This window comes from Scyliorhinus torazame, chromosome 24, assembly GCF_047496885.1.
Source record: "Scyliorhinus torazame isolate Kashiwa2021f chromosome 24, sScyTor2.1, whole genome shotgun sequence".
NCBI lineage: Eukaryota > Metazoa > Chordata > Chondrichthyes > Carcharhiniformes > Scyliorhinidae > Scyliorhinus > Scyliorhinus torazame.
The window spans coordinates 33,239,959-33,257,921 of NC_092730.1; the positions used below are offsets into that span (position 1 = coordinate 33,239,959).

At 45.4% G+C, this 17,963-nt stretch overlaps 4 non-coding genes across 4 annotated transcripts; all 4 read right to left on the bottom strand.

The window, feature by feature from the left end:
• Positions 1-389: 389 nt before the first annotated feature.
• Positions 390-462, bottom strand: trnak-cuu (transfer RNA lysine (anticodon CUU)). Its single transcript has one exon. It is a non-coding gene; the product is annotated as a tRNA-Lys (tRNA).
• Positions 463-7,476: 7,014 nt separating this feature from the next.
• Positions 7,477-7,544, bottom strand: trnas-uga (transfer RNA serine (anticodon UGA)). The gene has a single exon. It is a non-coding gene; the product is annotated as a tRNA-Ser (tRNA).
• A 9,114-nt stretch (positions 7,545-16,658) lies between these two features.
• Positions 16,659-16,730, bottom strand: trnag-ucc (transfer RNA glycine (anticodon UCC)). Its single transcript has one exon. It is a non-coding gene; the product is annotated as a tRNA-Gly (tRNA).
• A 69-nt stretch (positions 16,731-16,799) lies between these two features.
• On the bottom strand, positions 16,800-16,871 carry trnam-cau (transfer RNA methionine (anticodon CAU)). The gene has a single exon. It is a non-coding gene; the product is annotated as a tRNA-Met (tRNA).
• Between the last annotated feature and the right edge of the window lie 1,092 nt (positions 16,872-17,963).

Genomic DNA, 17,963 nt, shown 5'->3' on the forward strand with positions numbered 1-17,963 from the left:
ACACACACACAATGACACACAGAAAAGGTGCCGATATGAAGAAACTGTTTTTTTCGGAAAATGTGTTTTCTGCTGTGTAACTGTGCTCTCTGCTGTGTAACTGTGCTCTCTCTGTCGGAACCGTCACTCTGCTGGTGACAGATCTTCACTGTGGTTGTGTCAAATCGTTCCCTGTTGTGTAAATGTGTTTCCAGTTGTGGAAATTGATCCGCCTGAAGCAGAACCTTTCTGCGCCATTACTGAGACGAAATTTCAATTCCAGATTTGTTAAATCTTGTCACCAAGGGTTAGTCCAGACCTCTGGATTCCCAGTCCAGCGACATAACCTTGCCTTCTTGTTGTGAAGACAGTTCATTCAGCATCAATCTTTTCCGATAATAGTAAGGAAGCGCCCAACATGGGACTTGAACCCACGACTCTGGTATTAAGAGTTCCATGCTCTACCGACTGAGCTAGCCGAGCTGGTGCTGCATTGCCCATGAAACATCTTCTTGCGGAGAGTGGCTGCGGTGCTCATTCGGAGGGTAAGGAATGACTTGTTGGGCCGAATGGCTTTCTGCGCTGGAGAATCTACGATTCTATGAAGCAAGGAGGTTGATGCGTTCAAATGCTTCTGCTATAATGTCCACTCCTGACACCATATAGAAATGGTTGTCTTTGAATCACTGGAAACCAAGGAGTTGTAATAAAAAAATAATTGATTTAATAATTGAGCTGCTCCTCCTGGCTTGTGCTCTGACCGCGATCCGGGGAGAATTGCAGGAATCCAGACACGTGATCATTTTAGTTGCGTCATCACGTGACCATTCGGTCTCCACTGGTCTCCCTCGGTGCTCTAATTTCTAGATTCATCATTTTAATTTTCATCCAGACTGGGAAGTTTAGTGCTGCTGCATTTGAAAAGGAACATGAATTTCTTATATTTTTCCAATGTAACTGATGTTGTTACACAAACTATTTAATCAGTGGAATTGTGCGTTTAGGGAACTCAGATTTTCGAATATCTGAAGGCTTCTTTCCAAATCGAATGGTTATTTTCCACAAGATTCAACCCCTCCTCACATAAACCCCGGACGCTTTGATCGCTTGAATGCAATGACTTCCTGGAGTGATCCAAGGCCGGCTTTCGAATGTATTCTATCGACCAAATTACTGTTGAATGATGCAGCTTTGATGGCCGAGTTGTCAAGTCGTTGGACTTCAAATCCAATAGCGTTTCCCCCCCCGCAGATTCGACTGTGATTCGAAATGTTTGTTCAACTCCCCGGGGAAGCTGCCGGCTCGACAATGAATCGGAATTTCGGTTGGATGTCTGTTAACGGTATTAACATTTATCGAATTCAGTTTTTTCGAAAAACGTTCTTTTTGGAAACTAAACGAAACATAAAGATAAATGAGGAGTTCACACTCAAAGCAACAATCAATAAATAATAAAGTTTCCTGCAACGTTCGGAAGGAGAAGCAGCAACGGCAGCGAATGGAAACGTGGTTCGGTTTCATTCAGCTGAATGTATTTCTGTGTAAAAAGATCGTGGCAGAAATGGAACATTTAAAAAAAATGTTTTCTTGTTCTCTTTCTGTTGTCTCTCTATATGTTTCTTTCTCTCTCCCTCACTCACTGTTTTTGTGCTTCTCCGGGGACTGATTGGATCCACAGTGAAACTCAGCCCCATCTCATCCCAACTCTTTTGGACGAATACGTCCTGGTGATGGACGGCCGTGAATCAGTAGAAGAATCGACAAACTATTCCATTCTTGCTCTGTAAGAAGTTCCATTCCTGGTTGTGAGGTGGCTCTGGGATAAAGGGATCGAGAGCTAACGAGTCTGACTCTTACTCTGCAAATCATTTCGTGCGCACTTGTACAAAGTGGATGTGTCTGAGAACAGGAGAAAAGCAGATCATGGGGGTGTGATTGATTTTTACTGAGCCGGACCTAGAAAAGTGAAGGAAACTTCTAAACAGCCAGCTTCTATCTGAGAGCTGGTAAGGAATTACGGCTGACATTGAGACAGTTCATAGTGAATTCTTACAGCAAATCGAATCTTGAAGCGGTGTTGGCATATTGTTTTCGTAGAGACTGACATAGTTTCTGAAAAGATCAGTTGTGCTTGTTTTTGTTTTGTCCAGTAGTTTGGGTAATCTATTTGGAGCGGGTGCAGTTGGTCAATATCTGTGCTTCTTGCTTGTCCAGCTCCCCGGGCAGCAGCAGCTCCATTCCTCGCCAAATGTGTGGACACAAACGGCAAACGCACATTATTGTATCCCCGCGGAGGTTCGAACCCCGCTCGCAGCCGCTCTGCTCCGGGATATTTACTCAGCTCCACAAACAAACCACTGGCAACACAAATGACCGGGGCTCCCTTTGCATCTCATTGATGGTTTTCACCCAATTTGGCTGTTTCGGGAATGAAAGTAAAAATTTATCGCGTCTGGTAATTAGTATTTTTAAATAAACTACACTAAACATATGAAACAATACTTAATAAATGATAATTAACGAATATTAATCAATATTTAAAAAGTGTTCTGCAACGATTGGAAGGAAAAGCCCATCCCATCAGATCAGGATATGTTGGGAATGGACCGGAGTGAAACATTCCCAGACCATGTCCAACATGTTTCTCCTCAGCATGAAAACTCCCTGCGGAAAGACTGAAATAGACACTCATTTGATCACATCATGATAAACATCACTCACACCTTAACCATGAGGCCACTGATGAAGTCATGATGGCTTCGAATTTCTCCTAAAATGCCAAATGAACCCACTGACTGGCAGAATTACATTACCCACGTGATTGGCGAAGCGCATCCACAGACCGACTTGGCGAGTGGTGCAAACTGACATCACTGCTTCTGATCAGCTCCAGAACAGAGAGATAAATGTCACATTGTCCTTTCATATTTCTAATTTATAATTGTGTGGGGAAACTGATGGGCTTTGGACGCAATTAAAAGTTGCTTTAAGTGAGATCAAATCAGCGGCTGGCTCGTTGGTCTGGGGAGACCTGTGCCACACAAAGCAACAGAGTCTGCAGATAGAGAATGAATCGAATATTCACATGTCACACCAGAGAACACGTAGGAGAACAATTCAGCAGTCAAGGGCATTGAGCCTCTGATCTCCGGGTAAGCGTTCTGCAAGGCGGCCTTCAGGACGCGCGACAAGGAAAATCGCCGAACAGAAACTTCTAGCCAAGTTCCGCATACATGAGTACGGCCTCAACCGGGACCTTGGATTCATGTCGCATTACATTTATCCCCCACCATCTCGCCTGGGCTTGCGAAATCCTACCAACTGCCCTAGTGTGAGCCAATTCACACCTCTTTAACCTGGGGTTACCCCTATCTGGTTTAGCACAGGGCTAAATCGCTGGCTTTAAAAGCCGACCGAGTCAGGTCAGAAGCGTGGTTCAATTCCCGGAATAGCCTCCCCGAACAGGCGACGGAATGTGGCTTTTCACGATAGCTTAATTTGAAACCTACTTGTGACAATAAGCGATTTTCTTTTTCATTTTCATTTAATCTCTGGACCTGTAAAGACTTAATTACCTGCAAATGCTGGCATTCAAAGCATTGTCTTGCATTTTTGACATTGCCTCTATATATGTATCCGAAACATACCTCTTCATTCACCTGAGGAACGAGCAGTGCTCCGAAAGCTAGTGTTTGAAACACACCTGTTGGACTTTAACCTGGTGTTGTCAGACTTGTTACTGTGCACAGCAGGGGCTGACAGAGAAAGAGTCATTCACCACCCAAATGTCGAAATGCACCTCCCCCAACACACGCGCATGCCCACTGCCACTGAAAGTTTTGTCCTGATTCTGATATGCAGACGTTTTAACGGAAACTAGCAAACAACATAATGATTTTATTCACTCAATAACAATATCAGAGATTGATCATTACAGATTTAGTTCAACCTTAACACAGATTTTCAGAGAATGAAAGATATTGAATGAATGACAGACTCTCATACAGTCCCAGAGACTCTCGCAAAGCGATTTAACTGAATACAAAGACAGATTGTTGCAGAAGATATGTAACAATCCGAAGAATGATTGGTATATTACAAATATGGAATGAATCTGACTCTGGAATAGGTTGTCGATTCTTCCACTGATTCAGGACCGCCCATCACCAGGACGTGTTGGTCCAAAAGAGTTGGGATGAGATGGGGCTGAGTTTCACTGTGTATCCAGTCAGTCCTCGGAGAAGCACAAAAACAATGAGCGAGGGAGAGAGAAAGAAACAAAGAAACAGATAGAGAGGCAAAGGAAAGAGAACAAGAAAATATTTTAAAAATATGTTCGATTTCTGCCACGATCTTTTTACCCAGAAATACATTCAGCCGAATGAAACCAAACCACGTTTCCATTCGCTGCCGTTGCTGCTTCTCCTTCCAAACGTTGCAGGAAATATTAAGACCATAAGACATAGGAGCGGAAGTAAGGCCATTCGGCCCATCGAGTCCACTCCACCATTCAATCATGGCTGATTTCAACTCCATTTACCCGCTCTCTCTCCATAGCCCTTAATTCCTCGAGAAATCAAGAATTTATCAACTTCTGTCTTAAAGACACTCAACGTCCCGGCCTCCACCGCCCTCTGTGGCAATGAATTCCACAGACCCACCACTCTCTGGCTGAAGAAATTTCTCCTCATCTCTGTTCTAAAGTGACTCCCTTTTATTCTAAGGCTGTGCCACCGGGTCCTAGTCTCCCCTGCTAATGGAAACTACTTCCCTACATCCACCCTATCTAAGGCATTCATTATCTTGTAAGTTTCTATTAGATCTCCCCTCAACCTCCTAAACTCCAATGAATGTAATCCCAGGGTCCTCAGACGTTCATCGTATGTTAGGCCTACCATTCCTGGGATCATCCGTTTGAATATCCGCTGGACCCGCTCCAATGCCAGTATTAGAAAATAGTCCATGCCTCTATTGTTTTTTCCAAAGTGCAAGACCTCGCACTTGCCCACGTTGAATTTCATCAGCCATTTCTTGGACCACTCTCCTAAACTGTCTAAATCTTTCTGCAGCCTCCCCACCTCCTCCATACTACCTGCCCCTCCACCTATCTTTGTATCACCGGCAAACTTAGCCAGAATGCCCCCAGTCCCGTCATCTAGATCGTTAATATATAAAGAGAACAGCTGTGGCCCCAACACTGAACCCTGTGGGACACCACTCGTCACCGGTTGCCATTCCAAAAAATAACCTTTTATCCCAACTCTCTGCCTTCTGCCTGACAGCCAATCGTCAATCCATGTTAGTACCTTGCCTCGAATACCATGGGCCCTTATTTTACTCAGCAGTCTCCCGTGAGGCACCTTATCAAAGGCCTTTTGGAAGTCAAGATAGATAACATCCATTGGCTCTCCTTGGTCTAACCTATTTATTATCTCTTCAAAGAACTCTAACAGGTTTGTCAGGCACGACCTCCCCTTACTAAATCCATGCTGACTTGTCCTAATCTGACCCTGCACTTCCAAGAATTTAGAAATCTCATCCTTAACAATGGATTCTAGAATCTTGCCAACAACCGAGGTTAGGCTAATTGGCCTATAAGTTTCCATCTTTTTCCTTGTTCCCTTCTTGAACAGGGGGGTTACAACAGCGATTTTCCAATCCTCTGGGACTTTCCCGGACTCCAGTGACTTTTGAAAGATCATAATTAACGCCTCCACTATTTCTTCAGCTGTCTCCTTTAGAACTCTAGGATGTAGTCCATCTGGGCCCGGAGATTTATCAATTTTTAGACCTCTTAGTTTCTCTAGCACTTTCTCCTTTGTGATGGCTACCATATTCAACTCTGCCCCCTGACTCTCCGGGATTGGTGGGATATTACTCATGTCTTCTACTGTGAAGACTGACGTAAAGTACTTATTTAGTTGTTCAGCTATTTCCTTGTCTCCCATCACAAAATTACAAGCGTCATTTTGGAGCGGCCCAATGTCAAGTTTTGCCTCCCGTTTGTTTTTAATATATTTAAAGAAACTTTCACTATCATTCCTAATGTTACTGGCTAGCCTACCTTCATATTTGATCCTCTCTTTCCTTATTTCTCTCTTTGTTATCCTCTGTTTGTTTTTTTAGCCTTCCCAATCTTCTGACTTCCCACTACTCTTTGCCACATTTATAGGCTTTCTCTTTTGCTTTGATGCATTCCCTAACTTCCTTTATCAGCCATGGCTGCCTAATCCCCTCTCTGATAACCTTTCTTTTCTTTGGAATGAACCTCTGCACTGTGTCCTCAATTGCTCCCAGAAACTCCTGCCATTGCTGTTCTACTGTCTTTCCCACTAGGCTCTGCTCCCAGTCGATTTTCGTCAGTTCCTCCCTCATGCCCCTGTAGTTACCTTTTTTTAACTGTAACACCTTTACATCTGATTCTACCTTCTTTCTTTCAAATTGGAGATTGAATTCTACCATATTATGATCACTGCCTCCTAAGTGCTCCCTTACTTTAAGATCTTTAATCAAGTCTGGCTCATTACATAACACTAAGTCCAGAATGGCCTGTTCCCTCGTGGGCTCCATCACAAGCTGTTCCAAAAAGCCCTCCTGTAAACATTCAATGAATTCCCTTTCCTTGGGTCCACTGGCAGCATTATTTACCCAGTCCACCTGCATATTGAAGTCCCCCATGATCACTGTGACCTTGCCTTTCTGACATGCACTTTCTATTTCGTGGTGCATTTTGTGCCCCCGGTCCTGACCACTGTTAGGAGGCCTGTACATAATCCCATTATGGTTTTTTTGCCTTTGTGGTTCCTCAACTCTACCCACACAGACTCCACATTATCTGACCCTATGTCATTTAGTGCTATTGATTTAATTTCATTCCTAATTAAGAAGGCAACCCCGCCCCCTCTGCCCACCTCTCTGTCTTTTCGATAGGTTGTGAATCCCTGGATGTTTAAATGCCAGTCCTGAACCCCCTGCAACCATGTCTCTGTGATGCCTACCACATCATACCTGCCAGTCACAATCTGGGCCACAAGCTCATCTACCTTGTTCCGTACACTGCGCGCATTTAAATATAGCACCTTTAATTCTCTATTGACCGTCCCTTTTTGTTTTCTTAGTGTGGTGGACCTTGGTTTACTGAGCCTTTCCATACACTGTGTCATATTTTGTGGGATGGGGACTATCGTAACCTCTCCTGAGTTTTGTCTTTTCATGCTTTTTTGTATTCCTAAGCAGCTAGGCTTCCCACTGATTACTTCACCTCTTGGTTCCCAGACTTTCCCTTCCCTTATTATTTCCTGATTGCTGTTTTGGGTGTGAGTTCCTTATTCATCTGAATATTTCGTTCAGTGTCCCCCCCCCCCCCCCCGAAAATGTTAAATATCTGACTGAACTTGATTAACGTTGAAACCGCTTATTTACAAACAATCGGAAAACGTATTAATTTTCGAGTCAGCGGCTTGTGCGGGGAGTAGAGCAAACATTTCGAATCACAGTCGCTGCGAGCAGGATTCGAACCCCATTGGATTTCAAGTCCAACGCCTTAACCACTCGGCCGTCGCAGCTGCGTTCATTGTGTCATTCATTAGTTATTTGGTCGATGGAATACATTCTAAAACCAGCCTGGAATCACTCCAGGAAGTTATTCCATTCGAGCGACCAATAGTCGGCCGGTGCAGACACGGTGGGCCGAATGGCCTCCTTCTGCACTGTAAATTCAATGATAATCTATGATTAATCTAGGAAAAAGGTTCGGCACAACATCGTGGGCCGAAGGGCCTGTTCTGTGCTGTATTTTTCTATGTTCTAATAGTGTTTATGTGAGGTGGGGTTGAAACTTCGTGGAAAATGGCCATTGGATTTGGAGAGAAGCCTTGAGAGACTCGAAAATCTCAACTCCCTAAACGCACAATTCCACTGATTAAATAGTTTGTGTAACAACATCAGTTACATTGGAAATATATTAGAAATTCAAATGGAACAGGACCACGCTTCCCAGTCTGGGAGAAAATTAAAATGATGGAATCTAGAAATTACGGCACAGAAGGAGACCTGTGCAGGCCGAATAGTCACGTGATGACCTGATGACGCAACTAACATGATCACGTGTCTGGATTCGAGCAGTTCTCCCCGGATCGCGGCCAGAGCACAATCCAGGAGGGGCTGCTCAATTATTAATTTAATTATTTGTTATTACAAGACCTTGGTCGCCAGTCATTGAGAGACCAGCATTTTTACATGGTGTCAGGAGTGGGCAGTATGGCAGAAGGACTCCACCGCATCAACCTCCTTGTATCATCCAATCGTAAAATCTCCAGCGCAGAAGGAGGCCATTCGACCCAACGAGTCAACACTGACCCTCCGAATGAGCACCGCCGCTACTCTGCAAGAAGAGGTTTAATCAATAGGGCAGCACCATCCCGGCTAGCTCAGTCGGTAGAGCATGGTACTTTTAATTTCAGGATCGTGGGTTCGAGCCCCACGTTGGGCGCTTCCATATTAGTATCTTCAAATATTCATGCTGAATTAACTGTCTTCATAATACTATGTCGCTTGACTGGGAATCCAGGGGTGTGAACTAACCCTTGGTGACAAGATTGAATAAATCTGGAATTGGAATTTCGTCTCCGTAATGGCGCAGAAAGGTTCTGCTTCAGACGGATCGATTTCCACAACCGGGAACACATTTACACAACAGGGAATGATTTGACACAACCAAAGAACAAAGAAATGTACAGCACAGGAACCGGCCCTCCAAGCCTGTGCCGACCTTGCTGCCCGACTAAACTACAATCTTCTACACTTCCTGGGTCCGTATCCCTCTATTCCCATCCTATTCATGTATTTGTCAAGATGCCCCTTAAATGTCACTATCGTCCCTGCTTCCACCACCTCCTCCGGTAGCGAGTTCCAGGCACCCACTACTCTCTGCGTAAAAAACTTGCCTCGTGCATCTACTCTAAACGTTGCCCCTCTCACCTTAAACCTAGTAATTGACCCCTCTACCCTGGGGAAAAGCCTCTGACTATCCACTCTGTCTGTGCCCCTCATAATTTTATAGACCTCTATCAGGTCTCCCCTCAACCACCTTCGTTCCAGTGAGAACAAACCGAGTTTATTCAATCGCTCCTCATAGCTAATGCCCTCCATACCAGGCAACATTCTGGTAAATATCTTCTGCACCCTCTCTAAAGCCTCCACATCCTTCTGGTAGTGTGGCGACCAGAATTGAACACTATACTCCAAGTGTGGCCTAACTAAGGTTCTATACAGCTGCAACATGACTTGCCAATTCTTATACTCAATGCCCCGGCCAATGAAGGCAAGCATGCCGTATGCCTTCTTGACTACCTTCTCCACCTGTGTTGCCCTTTTCAATGACCTGTAGACCTGTACTCCTAGATCTCTTTGACTTTCAATACTCTTGAGGGTTCTACCATTCACTGTATATTCCCTACCTGCATTAGACCTTCCAAAATGCATTACCTCACATTTGTCCGGATTAAACTCCATCTGCAATCTCTCCGCCCAAGTTTCCAAACAATCTAAATCCTGCTGTATCCTCTGACAGTCCTCATCGCTATCCGCAATTCCACCCACCTTTGTGTCGTCTGCAAACTTACTCAACAGACCAGTTACATTTTCCTCCAAATCATTTATATATACTACAAAGAGCAAAGGTCCCAGCACTGATCCCTGTGGAACACCACTGGTCACAGCCCTCCAATTAGTGCAGTGCAGTGCAGATCTGTCACCGGCAGAGTCATTGTTCCACGACAGAGAGAACAGTCACACAGCAGAGAGCTCAGTTACACGGCTGAGAGCTCAGTTACACATCAGAGAGCACGGTTACACAGCAGGATATACATTTACAAACAGGGCCTCTCTGTGTGCAGCAGAAAACACATTTTCCTAAATACCCAATTTCTCCATCTCAGTATCTTGCTGGTTTGCACTGAACCTTTTCTGTGTGTCACTGTGTGTATCCTGATAGTCTCTTTCTGTGTGACTTTCTCTATCTCTTACAGCCATGCGGATGTTACGTATTCATCTCACGTTTCCCAAACAAGAATTGTGATTGATAAATACAGAAAGATTTCCACACTGACATTCAGTACCAATGTCTGATAGAGACTGAATCCCACCCTCACATACAGTACCAGACATTGACTGAGAGGGAAACCGAGAATGGGAGGCAATGTCATACTGGACTCGGAACTGTAACTTTCTCTCTCCACAGATGTTGCCAGACCAGCCGAGTTATCCAACATGTTATATTTCTCTTTCAGGATTTTATGAAGAATCTCCATAACGGCATTGCCCTTGTGCTCGACGCTTCTATTTATAAAGATTGGTCCCGGATGTCTATTGTTCTGTTCGCAGCGGAGGCCAACAAACCAGAAAGAACCAAATTGACCCAATGACCCCGATAAGAAAAGCAAGGGACAAAAAAGAGTTTCTTTCGATTTTACTTTAACAACCAAACCAAATTGAACAGGAATTAAAAAGCCCATTGAGTTGATAAAATAAATTTTGCTTGGGAGGTAATGGTAAAATGGTGTCAGCGGCACGCTGACCACCGGCTGGCTCGTTGGTCTAGTGGTATGATTCTCGGTTAGGATCTTCTGCTGCCATAAAATGAGAGAGATCCCGGGTTCAGATTGCGGACTGTGCAAATAACTTTTTTAAATCTGTACGATCGATATGGTGCCATTGACTGAAATCGGGAGTAGTTTGGAGGAAAGGGAGGGAGGGAGCGAGGGTCATGTTTAGAGCTTAACCACTTCTTTACGCCAGTTCTTCGGCTGCCAACAGTACAGTCGAGGTGACCCAGTTGACCTCTTCCAGAATCCTCCTCTGCCGCTTCCACTGGATGAATTTCCTCATGTTTGTCCACTGGAGGGGTTCTTCGGCTACTTGTCTGTGAAAGCAGCACCGGAAGCAGCTGTGGAGACAGATTCCAATCTCCAGGATGCAACTCTCCAATTGGATACTTCACTTTGATCAGATCTTACACTCTCGTTTAGAGAATCATTGAATAGTTACAGATCAGGCGAAATCCATTTTGCCCACGGTGTCCACGTTGGTCGCCGAGAGCTGGCGGTAGTCCCGTGATAAAAATAGAAAATGCTGGAAAATCCCAGTAGGCCTGGCAGCATCTGTAGAGAGGGAAACAGAGTATGAGAAGCAGGGTCATACTTGACTCGGAACTGTAACTCTCTTTCTCTCTCCACAGATGTTGCCAGACCAGCCGAGTAATCCAACATTTTCCAATTCTCTTTCAGGATTTTATGAAGAATCTGCATTATGAAGAATGTGCTCGACGCTTCTATTTATAAAGATTGGTCCCGGATGTCTATTGTTCTGTTCGCAGTGGAGGCCAACAAACCAGAAAGAACCAAATTGACCTAATGATCCCGATAAGATAAGCAAGGGACAAAAAATAGTTTATTTGGATTTTACTTTAACAACCAAACCAAATTCAACAGGAATTAAGAAGCCCATTGAGTTAATAAAATAAGCTTCGGTTGGGAAGTAATGGTAAGATTGTTTCAGCGGGACGTTGATCAGAAGGTGGCTCGTTTGTCTAAGGGTATGATTCTCGCTTTGGCGATTCTCACGTAGGAAATTCTGCTGCGATAAAATACCAGAGGTCCCGGGTTCCAATCCCGGACGAACCCTGCAAAGCACTTTTTAACATCTGTGCGATCGATATGGTACCATTGACTGAACGCGGGAGCAGTTTTGAGGAAAAGTAGGGAGGGACGTGTTTGGCGCTTAACCGCTCCTTGACACCTGTTCTTCGGTTGCCCACAGTACAGTCGAGGTGACTCAGTTGACCTCTTCCAGAATCCTCCACTGCTGCCTCCACTGAATGAGGTTCCTCCTGTTTGTCCACTGGAGGCGTTCTTCACTGAGTTCTGAATTTGGTGCATTTGCGTGCTATAGTGAGAGTTTCGTGACTGAGGGTGTATAAGGGTTAATTTTGATCTAAAGTCTAGTCTTTCTTTTATTTAGTTAATTAACTTAAAAGTTCCTGTTTGGTTGAGAAGGTGAATTTTCATCAAGCTTTAAACAAAGGTTCTACTTGTAGGTACTTGCAGCTGGAGCTTATTAATTAGCTAATTGGATTAGGCCAGTCTCCAGAGGCTAGATTCACGGTATAAAAGTGATCCAGCTACAGTGCACACTTTGTTTCCTCTGAGTGATGAATTTGGTGCATTTGACTGCTACAGTGAGTGTTTGGTGACTGAGGGAGTTAGGTGAGGAGTTAGTAAGGTGCTCCTTTAATTTCATTTCAGCAAAGAGCGAGAACGGAACCAGGAGTTTATATAGTGTGCAGCTGACTGGGAGCAGAGTCAGAGGCCGGAAGTCCAGTTGATCCACAGGGCAGCTATATTCTGTAAGATAAGAAGGGTTGGAGGCTAGGGCAGTTACATGCTCATCCTGTAGGATGTGGGTGGTGAGGGATACGGTGTCCACGCTGACTGTACCTGAGGGAAGTGCACCCAACTTCAGCTCCTCAGAGACCGTGTTAGGGAACTGGAGCTGGAGCTGGATGAACTTCGGATCATCCGCGAGGCAGAGGGGGTTATAGAGAATAGTTACAGGGAGGTAAGCACACCCAAGGTGCAGGACAAGAGTAGCTGGATTACAGTCAGGGGAAAGAAAACAAACAGGCAGACAGTGCAGGGATCCCTCGTGGCCGTTCCTCTTCAAAACAAGTATACCGTTTTGGATGCTGTTGGGGGGGGGGGGGGGGGGTGACCTACCGGGGGAAGGCCTTAGCGGCCAGCTCTCTGGCACTGAGTCTGGGTCTGGGGCTCAGAAGGGAGGGGGGAGAAGAGAAAAGTAATCGTAATAGGAGATTCAATGGTTAAGGGAATAGATAGGAGATTCAGTGGTCGCGAGCGAGACTCCCAGAAGGTATGTTGCTTTCCGGGTGCCTGTGCCAGGGATGTCTCGTATCGTGTCTTCAGGATCCTTAAGGGGGAGAGTGAGCAGCCAGAAGTCGTGGTGCACATTGCGATCAACGAGGTAGGTCGGAAAAAGGGTGTGGAGGTAATAAACGGAGTTAGGCTGGAAATTAAAAGCCAGAACAGACAGAGTTGTCATCTCTGGTTTGTTGCCGGTGCCACGTGATAGCGAGGCTAGGAATAGGGAGAGAGTGCAGTTAAACACGTGGCTGCAGGGATGGTGTAGGAGGGAGGGCTTCAGGTATTTGGATAATTGGAGTGCATTCTGGGGGAGGTGGGACCTGTACAAGCAGGATGGGTTGCATCTGAACCAGAGGGGCACCAATATCCTGGGAGGGAGGTTTTCTAGTAATCTTCGGGAGGGTATAAACTAATTTGGCAGGGGAATGGGAACCGGATTTGTAGTCCAGCAACTAAGGTAGCCGATATTCAGAACGCCAAAGCGTGTAATGAGGCAGTGGGGAAGGTAACACTGACAAAGGAGAGTACTTGCAGGCACGGAGATGGGTTGAAGTGTGTATACCTCAACGCAAGAAGCATCAGGAATAAGGTGGGTGAACTTAAGGCATGGATCGGTACGTGGGACTACGATGTGGTGGCCATCACAGAAACTTGGATAGAAGAGGGGCAGAAATGGTTGTTGGAGGTCCCTGGTTATAGATATTTCAATACGATTAGGAAGGGTGGTAAAAGAGGTGGTGGGGGGGGGGGGGGTGGCATTGCTAATTAGAGATAGTATAACAGCTGCAGACAGACAGTTCGAGGAGGATCTGCCTACTGAGGTAGTATGGGTTGAAGTCAGAAATACGAAAGGAGCGGTCACCTTGTTGGGAGTTTTCTGTGGGCCCAAATATTAGCAGAGATGTGGAGGAACAGATTGGGAAACAGATTTTGGAAAGGTGCAGAAATCACAGGGTAGTAGTCATGGGTGACTTCAACTTCCCAAACATTGAGTGGAAACTCTTTACAAAGAACAAAGAGCAAAGAAAATTACAGCACAGGAACAGGCCCTTCGGCCCTCCCAGCCTGCGCCGATCCAGATCCTTCACCAAAACCTGTCGCCTATTTTCCAAGGATCTACTTCCCTCTGTTCCCCGCCCGTTCATATATCTGTCTAGATGCATCTTAAATGACGCTATCGTGCCCGCCTCTACCAGCTCCGCTGGCAAAGCATTCCAGGCACCCACCACCCTCTGCGTAAAATACTTTCCACGCACACCTCCCTTAAACTTTCCACCTCTCACCTTGAAATCGTGACCCCTTGTAATTGACACCCCCACTCTTGGAAAAAGCTTGTTGCTATCCACCCTGTATATACCTCTCATAATTATGTAGACCTCAATCAGGTCCCCCTTCAACCTCCGTCTTTCCAATGAAAACAATCCTAATCTACTCAACCTTCCTTCATAGCTAGCACCCTCCATACCAGGCAACATCCTGGTGAACCTCCTCTGCACCATCTCTAAATCATCCACATCCTTCTGGTAATGTGGCGACCAGAACTGCACGCAGTATTCCAACTGTGGCCTGACCAAAGTTCTAGACAACTGTTACATGACCTGCCGACTCTTGTACTCAATACCCCGTCCGATGAAGGCAAGCATGCTGTATGCTTTTTTGACCACTCTATCGACCTGCGTTGCCACCTTCAGGGTACAATGGACCTGAACTCCCAGATCTCTCTGTACATCAATTTTCCCCAGGACTCTTCCATTGACCGTAAAGTCCGCTCTTGAATTAGATCTTCCAAAATGCATCACCTCGCATTTGCCTGGATTGAACTCCACCTGCCATTTCTCTGCCCAACTCTCCAATCTATTTATATTTCCCGGTATTCTCTGACAGTCCTCCACGGTATCTGCAACTCCACCAATCTTAATATCATCTGCAAACTTGCTAATCAAACCACCTATTCCTTCGTCCAGATCATTTATGTATATCACAAACAACAGTGCTCCGAGCACGGATCCCTGTGGAACACCACTAGTCACCTTTCTCCGTTTTGAGACACTCCCTTCCACCACTACTCTCTGTCTCCTGTTGCCCAGCCAGTTCTTTATCCATCTAGCTAGTACAGCCTGAACCCCATACGACTTCACTTTTTCCAGCAACCTGCCATGGGAAACTTTATCAAACGCCTTACTGAAGTCCATGTATATGACATCTACAGCCCTTCCCTCATCAATTAACGTTGTCACTTCCTCAAAGAATTCTATTAGGTTTCTAAGTTATGACCTTCCCTGCACAAAACCATGCTGCCTATCACTGATAAGTCTATTTTCTTCCAAATGTGAATAGATCCTATCACGCAGTATCTTCTCCACAGTTTGTGCAGTGTGTCCAGGAAGCTTTTCCAACACAGTATGTAGATTGTCCGACCAGTGGGGAGGCCATATTGGATTTGGTACTTGGTAATGAACCAAGGCAAGCGATAGATTTGTTAGTGGGGGAGCATTTTGGAGATAGTGACCACAATTCTGTGACTTTCAAAGAACAAAGAACAAAACAAACAAACAAAGAACAAAGAAATGTACAGCACAGGAACAGGCCCTTCGGCCCTCCAAGCCCGTGCCGACCATACTGCCCGACTAAACTACAATCTTCTACACTTCCTGGGTCCGTATCCTTCTATTCCCATCCTATTCATATATTTGTCAAGATGCCCCTTAAATGTCCCTATCGTCCCTGCCTCCACTACCTCCTCCGGTAGTGAGTTCCAGGCACCCACTACCCTCTGCGTAAAAAACTTGCCTCGTACATCTACTCTAAACTTTGCCCCTCTCACCTTAAACCTATGCCCCCTAGTAATTGACCCCTCTACCCTGGGGAAAAGCCTCTGACTATCCACTCTGTCTATGCCCCTCATAATTTTGTATACCTCTATCAGGTCGCCCCTCAACCTCCTTCGTTCCAGTGAGAACAAACCGAGTTTATTCAATCGCTCCTCATAGCTTATGCCCTCCATACCAGGCAACATTCTGGTAAATCTCTTCTGCACCCTCTCTAAAGCCTCCACATCCTTCTGGTAGTGTGGCGACCAGAATTGAACACTATACTCCAAGTGTGGCCTAACTAAGGTTCTATACAGCTGCAACATGACTTGCCAATTCTTATACTCAATGCCCCGGCCAATGAAGGCAAGCATGCCGTATGCCTTCTTGACTACCTTCTCCACCTGTGTAGCCCCTTTCAGTGATCTGTGGACCTGTACTCCTAGATCTCTTTGACTTTCAATACTCTTGAGGGTTCTACCATTCACTGTATATTCCCTACCTGCATTAGCCCTTCCAAAATGCATTACCTCACATTTGTCCAGGTTAAACTCCATCTGCCATCTCTCCGCCCAAGTCTCCAGACAATCTAAATCCTGCTGTATCCTCAGACAGTCCTCATCGCTATCCGCAATTCCACCAACCTTTGTGTCGTCTGCAAACTTACTAATCAGACCAGTTACATTTTCCTCCAAATCATTTATATATACTACAAAGAGCAAAGGTCCCAGCACTGATCCCTGTGGAACACCACTGGTCACAGCCCTCCAATTAGAAAAGCATCCCTCCATTGCTACCCTCTGCCTTCTATGGCCTAGCCAGTTCTGTATCCACCTTGCCAGTTCACCCCTGATCCCGTGTGACTTCACCTTTTGTACTAGTCTACCATGAGGGACCTTGTCAAAGGCAAAATATACAACCAGCTTTTTATTGCGATGGCCGGGAATCGAACCCGGGTCAACTGCTTGGAAGGCAGCTATGCTCACCACTATACCACCATCGCTCACTAAAAGGCAGATGTGCTGCTGACAAATAGCAACTTTTTTCCGTTTGGTGTGATTGAGAGTACGAATAGCAGAGGATGGTTTCGATCCATCGACCTCTGGGTTATGGGCCCAGCACGCTTCCGCTGCGCCACTCTGCTCGGTGCTAGTAATTTTAGTCACTTTAGTAATGGAGAGGGATAGGTGCGTGCAACAGGGCAAGGTTTACAATTGGGGGAAGGGTAAATACGATGTTGTCAGGCAAGCATTGAAGTGCATAAGTTGGGAACATAGGCTGGCAGGGAAGGACACAAGTGAAATGTGAAACTTGTTCAAGGAATAGGTACTACGTGTCCTTGATATGTATGTCCCTGCCAGGCAGGGAAGAGATGGTCGAGTGAGGGAACCATGGTTGACAAGAGAGGTTGAATGTCTTGTTAAGAGGAAGAAGGAGACATCTGTAAGGCTGAGGAAACAAATTTCAGTCAGGGCGCTGGAGGGATACAAGATAACCAGGAGGGAACTGAAGAAAGGGATTCGGAGAGCTAAGAGAGGCAAGGAAAATCTTTGGCGGGTAGGATCCAGGTAAATCCCAAGGCCTTTTACACATATGTGAGAAATATGAGAATGACTAGAGCGAGGGTAGGTCCCATCAAGGACAGTAGCGGGAGATTGTGTATTGTGTCTGAAGAGATAGGAGAGGTCTTGAACGAGTTCTTTTCTTCAGTATTTACAAATGAGAGGGGCCACATTGTTGGAGAGGATAGTGTGAAACAGTAAGCTCGAGGAAATACTTGTTAGGAAGGAAGATGTGTTGGGCATTTTGTAAAAGTTGAGGATAGACAAGTCCTCCGGGCCTGACGGAATATATACAAGAATTCTATGGGAAGCAAGAGATGAAATTGCAGAGCCGTCGGCAATGATCTTTTCGTCCTTACTGTCAGCAGGGGTGGTACCAGGGGATTGGGGAGTGGCGAATGTCGTTCTCCTGTTCAAAAAAGGGAATAGGGATAACCCTGGAAATTACAGTCCAGTTAGTCTTACTTCGGTGGTAGGCAAAAGTAATGGAAAGGGCACTGAGCGATAGGATTTCTGAGTATCTAGAAAGACACTGCTTGATTAGGGATAGTCAGCATGGATTTGTGAGAGGTAGGTCTTGCCTAACAAGTCTTATTGAATTCTTTGAGGAGGTGATGAAGCATGTGGATGAAGGTAAAGAAGTGGATGTAGTGTACATGGATTTTACTAAGGCA